This window comes from Bacillus rossius, chromosome 1, assembly GCF_032445375.1.
Source record: "Bacillus rossius redtenbacheri isolate Brsri chromosome 1, Brsri_v3, whole genome shotgun sequence".
Lineage (NCBI taxonomy): Eukaryota > Metazoa > Arthropoda > Insecta > Phasmatodea > Bacillidae > Bacillus > Bacillus rossius.
Window position 1 is genome coordinate 114,816,468 of NC_086330.1, and position 7,388 is coordinate 114,823,855.

The window sequence follows — 7,388 nt, forward strand, 5'->3', positions numbered from 1 at the left end:
GAAACCAAAAAGAAGGAAACGACATCAAGTGACAGAAGATGATTGGGAATGTAAAAAAGCTATGATCTTACGTGAGCGAGGTAAAGAATACAAAGGGAGAAGAGTTTTGAATGGCAAAGTCACTGGATTTGTCAGTAGGCCTAAGAGAACGATGAAAGAAGTTACTTGCAAGTGCAAAAGTAAAACATTTTATTGCAAGAAGCTGACAGAATCAGAAAGACAAAAGATGTTCAACGATTTTTGGAAGTTAAGTTGGAAGGAAGGGAAGATTTTTATAAAAATGTTGACTGATGTATTACTTACCCAGAGATTTCGGGATAGAAAAATTGAAAATGCTTCACGCCGAAAATTTTCTTTTAAATTCCATTTGTATGTAAATAACACAACAAAGATAAGAGTATGCAAAAAGACATTACTTGCAACTTTAGGAATAGGGGAATGGATGATCAACAAATGGTTAGAAGACGGAGAAGAATGTGTGGAGTTGACAGAAGAAAACGAAACTGATGAGAGAACTGAAAATAAAAGACGGTCAAAAAATATTACAAGACAAGAGGATTTAAATACAAGATTAGATTTGTTGAAAGAGTTTTTCTTGGCATTGCCGAAAGTGGAATCACATTATTGTCGGGAAAGTTCTCAAAAACTCTATTTGGAGTCTTGTTGGCTGTCAAAGGCACAATTGTTTCAGGTATATACAGACAACTGGTGCAAGGAAAAAGAATGCAAGCCATTGTCTTCCTGTACATTCCACAAAACATTTGAAGATCTGAATTTGTGTTTATACAGACCGAAGAAGGACCAGTGTGATATATGTAGAGCACACAAGCTGAAACATATTAGTGATGAAGAATACGATGATCATTTAAAAAAGAAAACAGCTGCTAGGCAAGAAAAAGAAAAAGACAAAGAAAATGAAGAACATGTTTACACAGTGGATCTTCAGTCCCTTTTACTGTCTCCTAAATCAAATTCTTCAGCCCTTTATTACAGGAGGAAACTTTCTGTCCACAACCTTTGTATATATGATCTAAAGACACACGATGGATTTTGCTACCTGTGGAATGAAACAGAAGGTGAACTTACAGCAAATGAGTTTTCAAGTATCGTAAGCCACTTCATTCAATCCCAGTTACCTCTTTGCAACAAAGCAAAGAAAATTGTCATTTTCAGTGATGGATGTAACTATCAAAACAGAAGTTCTGTTTTGAGCAATGCCCTGTTATATTTGTCCATTAAGTTCAAGATCTGTATCGAAAGCAAATATTTGGAAAAGGGACACACTCAAATGGAGTGTGATTCTATGCACGCCACCATAGAGCGGTATCTAAGACAGAGAGATATTCATGTGCCAGCTGACTATGTGGAGGTATGCAAAAATGCCAGAAAACATCCAAGACCTTATAATGTGACTTATTTAGAACACTCATTCTTCAAAAACTACACAAAACCAATAATGTACAAGTAAATCCGTCCTGGATTGAAGAAGGGTGACGCCAAAGTTACTGACATCCACTGTTTGCAGTATTCTGATGATGGGAAAATTTACTACAAATTAAATTTTGAAGATGAATTCAAACCATTACCTGCTTGTGAGGATAACACGAATAACATGGAAGAAGCTTCAATAAAATCAAGACGAAAAAGGCAGGATCCACAACCATTGTTACGCCAACCCATCAGCAAAATACAAACATTTCTTGAATCAGATTTTCCAAATTTGTACAACAGTAGACTGAAGATCACTGAAGCAAAATACAACCATCTACAAGAATTAAAAATGACAATACCACGGGACTATCACTCCTTTTATGATAAATTGTATTTTTAACAAACTGCTTTAATCCATGAAAAGTTACAATAATTATCACCACAACTAACATTTAGTGGTTTTTGTTTGACATTTTTGTATGTTTTAATAAGTAAAATATCATTCTAATTTCTCGTATTTCAATTTTTTTTCCTTTATTCTAATTACTACAGTAACCTAATCAGACCACATAACTCCAAATGTAAATTTTGCAAACCACTAATATTTTTTACACAAACCACATAACTCCTTAACTTACCTTGTCCTAACCTCGTAACTCCACTTTTATTAATAAGATTAATAATTACATAACAATGTGGCCTATTCATATCTCTCAAAATATTTAAATACTATTTTTTAATCATGTAAATTACTTACTTACTTTTCATTATTGAATAAAACAGTTTTTTGTTCCTCCTGTAAAAAGTAGGTAATGTGAGTTACGTGGTTTGTTAATTAGGCCAACGATAAGTCGTATTTTGTTTTCAACTTATTGTTTTCGTGATAAACCTGCAGCCGAAATTTGTCGGTCCAACTCAGGCTCACCATTACTGACCTCATTGTTTTTAAAATTGCATCTGATAGTCACTTTTGATTAATACTCTGGGGATAAACTAACCCCAGGGACGTCGATGCAGAGGAACAAACGGACAGGTGGGACAACTGTCTCCGCCAGACCCTTCCAGAGGTTTCTCGGGATCTGAGCCTAACAATACCTCTTTATTTCAAATAATCGTTAAGTATTGTTTAGACCAATCGCAGGCTTTCGCAGCCATTTTTGGGAGTTGCTAGGCTTCTCGTCGGTTGTGACCGCATCGAAAGCGAAGATTTCACCGACGTTTCGGTCAACCCTGCAGTCGCCATCATCATGTTTGATTGGCCCACAGCTGCAGCCAATCAGGAAACACTCCCCTCTCAGGCGAGAGTATTTAAAGGCAGGAGAATTTCAAAGTGCTACTCTGATGATGACGAATGCAATGTCGACCAAAACGTCGATGAAATCTTCGCCTTCGACGCAGCTATAATCCAGAAGCCAAGCAACTCTATCGTTTTGACGCCTTGAAAACACGAGATAAAAATAAAAACATACTTATAAACTGTCCATATCTTAAAAATATGGTTTACGAATCCGGATTTTCGCTTGAAATAAAGAGGTATTGTTAGGCTCAGATCCCGAGAAACCTCTGGAAGGGTCTGGCGGAGACAGTTGTCCCACCTGTCCCTTTGTTCCTCTGCATCGACGTCCCTGGGGTTAGTTTATCCCCAGAGTATCAATCAAAAGTGACTATCAGATGCAATTTTAAAAACAATGAGGTCAGTAATGGTGAGCCTGAATTGGACCGACAAATTTCGGCTGCAGGTTTATCACGAAAACAATAAGTTGAAAACAAAATACGACTTATGATTAAAGTGTTTTGTTTCTAAGGCCGATTTACGCCTTGAAAGTTGAATATGATAAATTGGTTTATTGCAAATTATAGAGCAAGTGTATAAGATGAAACACCAAGCCTCTGAATAATGTTTAGTTTAAGGAAGTTCTACAACCACCGCATACTCGTCACTGCCGTAAAAATATTTCATTGAAATAATTGGGGATAAACGTCCTTATTTTCTACAACTTTATTTTTATGACACGGAAATACTTATATTTTAAGGCGTATTGTTAATCTGTATAACAAAAACTTCGTTTATTATTAATTATGTTATTTTCAAAATATCTTCCTAACAATAAGCAATAAGTGTCCCTGATTAGTAGCAGCTCTCGTACATTTGATGTTGATATTGTTGCATACCTGCTAGGCGTTACACTTTTGTAGTTCCAAATTTTCAAATTCTGATACTAGCTTATTTATAAAACGTTATAGGTCACAACCTCAGACTTTTAAACGTATATATATTTTCAATTCACCCCCCCCCCCCCCCCCCCCGCCACGGCTTTTGATTGATCTGCTGCCGAAATTTGCCGGTCGAATTCTCACACCTCCCGTGTAGGTAGTTCTGTGAGTTCAGAACTAATGGTTATTGCAAGCCTGTTGGTGCCAATTCGGAACTTTATTCAGGCCCAGGGTAAAGAAAATTGCAATTTTTAGTTTTAATCAAAATCTGTAAACCAAAATCTGTAAAGTCAAGAAGTGTGTATATGCAATGATGTTTCTCGTACATCGCAAATAAGTCTACATGGAATAAATAACCTACATCAATGTTCAGTAAGTGTACGCCAGTTGCTCCCCGACAAATCATAGACCAGCAATGTGTACAGACAGTGCGCGCAAATTGCGCGGTAATTGTCTGTATAACTAACAAAACTTGTGTTCAAGGAAGACACAGCTGATCCAGTGTTGATGTTACGAAATACCACAGCACTTCGTACGTCCGAATCCCAAAGCAGTTACTAGCACATCTTAATATGCACTGGGTCAAAAAGTTAATCAATAATTTTAGAAAAAGTGAATTTCTGTGAGAGTACCAATTGATAAAAAAAAAGTGAGCGATTCTTTCAGTATTTGTCATAGATCTGAAACATCTAGCCTCGATAGCGAGCAAATTAATGTTTTCTCATATTGCAAATACACTTATAATATGAAACTCAAACATGGAATTTAACGTATAATTCCTTAAAATAATGCCGAGCGTGATAAATATAAGCAAATTGTGTTTTCAACTACATTTCTGGATGCGAATCCCGCGTAGTGTTCGTACCCACCGCTAGAATTCGTTGAACGTTAACTATTGAATGATTTGATTAGCAGACCAAAATTTTAAACTAAATAATGAAATGGCTGCTATAAAAGCGGAAAAGAATAGGAAAATACTAAACACCGTATTTGGACTAGATTTTCGACAGGGAATTTTATTAGAATACTCCTCAGTTAATACTTTAAAAATTCCCTTTGTGTGTGAACTTTGGTTCGCGCTCCGCCACAGATGGCAGCACCGTGGTTGTTACACATTCCCTCTGTAAATGCTGAAGCTGTGGCGTTAGCCGGATTTTGCTACACATAACTAATGCTATGAGCTCAAAGCGTTTACGTGAGCACAATGGAAACTAACATGCTATAAGCCAAAATTGAGCGCCGGAAGGGAAGACTGAAGATATCGAGAGGTTATCGTGGCTCGCGAACAATTAAAATCGATTTAATGTACAATAATATAAAAATAGGTGTTAGTCTATTGTTCTTTTTTGATGGACTTGCTGCGGTACGCGTGCCAACTACAGTCTTGCAGTAGGTATAGAGTATGTTAGCCTATTCTGTACATATTACTTTAGACACGTGACAAGATGCATTCTGTTTTTGTTCGTCTGTTACAGTAATTAACAATCTCATAAATCACTGGAATATGTAGTTATTATCGTAGTGGCGTAGAAATCAATGCTATATTTTTTAGCATGTTATGTGGTGATCTCGATGTTTTCAGCTCATAACGACCACGTGGCTTTTCCTTTAGACAAACAATTTCACAACCCCAAGGTTTTACATGTTTTGCTTGTTAGACATAGAGGAAGATCATCTGTTTGCAAATACTGCAAATAATCACATTTTTATCGCGCAGGTAAGAACTTAGGGTGTTTATGTGTGCAATCTTTGTGGTGTTAATAATTGAAGTCAACTGCAAATGAGAATAAACAACCTTCCTCCTCCCGTTTGTATAAAAAAAACTTTCTTTTTGTTATAATGAAGTTTAACGTATTATTTCTTTATGATCTGTTGTTGACATCTTTGTTCGACAAAATAGTCACTTGGTGATAGCTTTTTATTAAGATTCTTCCTGGTGAGTTCCTTTCGATCTATTAAACAAACTTGTAGCATTAGCCTTCACCAAATACTATAGAACTCTATAGCTCTATAGTATTTGTCTTTACACAAATACTGTTTGTTTGGCTAAGCAGTTGCTAACCGCACAACTACTACAACTTTAAAATCGAAACCCACTCCACAGACTAATACATCCATGTTTTTTATATACAGATACGAGTGAAGTCATTCCTTGGTCCAGTTCAAGGTCTGCGCCATGTTAATTAGACGCTCAAAAAATTGTCTGACGTTTGGTGTCTGCATTGTGCAACAGTTTTAATGCCATTATATCATAGAAGTGACTGTGCTTAAATACACAAACTCTAATTCATACTTACTAACTATGGTCAGACGTGGTCAAGCACCATTTCCAGCAAAGATTTAGAAATGATGGCGAGGTAACAAAAAAGGCGACATCAATTACGTCATTGCATGCCGCCTGCCTGAAAAATCCTAAATCCATGTATATAATATGCAAAACTCGAATGTTTCTGTAGCAACTGTGGCCCGAGGCAGAACGCAGACGGGTCTGGGCACATTCAAAAGGGAAAACTGCCGCCGTGGTAGTAACCTTCACGGGTGAGTGTGGCGGAAAGCTGAGCTACGGCGGAAGGATATTGGTGGGTTAGGAGGGGAGTAGAAGGAGAGTTTAATTTATTTATTTTCCTCGACAGCCCGCGGTGGCCATGTACTCGGAAGACGTCGCTTGGCAGCGCTGCGGCGGCTGCTGCTTTAAGGCGCGCGAACTCCGCAGTTGCCGGGGCTATTTCTGTTTCTGTGGACGGCAGAGTTCTGGCCTCGATGCGGTACACTCCCGGCAGGAGCACCCGGGCTCTTCCTGGTACAGTCTAGGAGGGACATTCACGTGTTCCAACAATACTAAAAAAAAACCGCACCTCCTAAACCACCTCCCATCTAATTTCTTTATTTTTATTTAAAAAAAACATCACAACCTCCCTCCCCCAAATGCGTCTTACCCAATGTACTTATTCCCACAAAGAACCTCATCTTAAGCACCACCTCCCATCCAATGCACACATTCCCATGAGAATCCTCGCTCCCGCATCACCTCGTAGGCTTCATCACTGTTTATTGTTAGTTTTTTTGTAGTTGGCAGGCTGCTTAACATGCCTGAGAAATAAATTTATTTTGTGGAATTTATTTATATGGAAAAATTGAAGAAGGAAATCAAAAACCAACCATTAGTAAATGACACAGGGCTTACACATATCTAAATTTACTGGTTGTATTTCTACTCAATATTATCTATTAATTTTATTTGCAAAATCCTTTTGGGTACCTATCTAAAACGCTAATGAAATCACAATATTACCAATAGTCGTTGAGTTTTAATACTTGTTAGGTTTAAAAAATAATAATTAGAACATAAACTGCACAATTTCACAAAGAAAAATGAGAACATGGCAGACGAGTAATTTTCAAAATAACAAATTATACATAATCATACATGCACTGAACCTTTTTGCTTTTGCTTTTGCTCAGTCGGTTTAGACGCATGCTTACCATGAATATAGAAAATTAAGCTATTTTCGTTTGAATAAATTTCGCATGCTCAGCACGTAAAAGAAAAATTGAAGTAGGATTATGTATTATTTTTACCGTATGAAAAGTTGCATCCAGGGATCTCAGTGCGCTTTGAGATGGGTTGTCTACCAAGCACAGGTCGTGCGGTGGTCGGACGAACTGATAACGGCGATAACGTAGGATAGATTTCCGATACACCCCATATAAGTTGAATTGGAAGATTGAGAGTGCGTTTCACA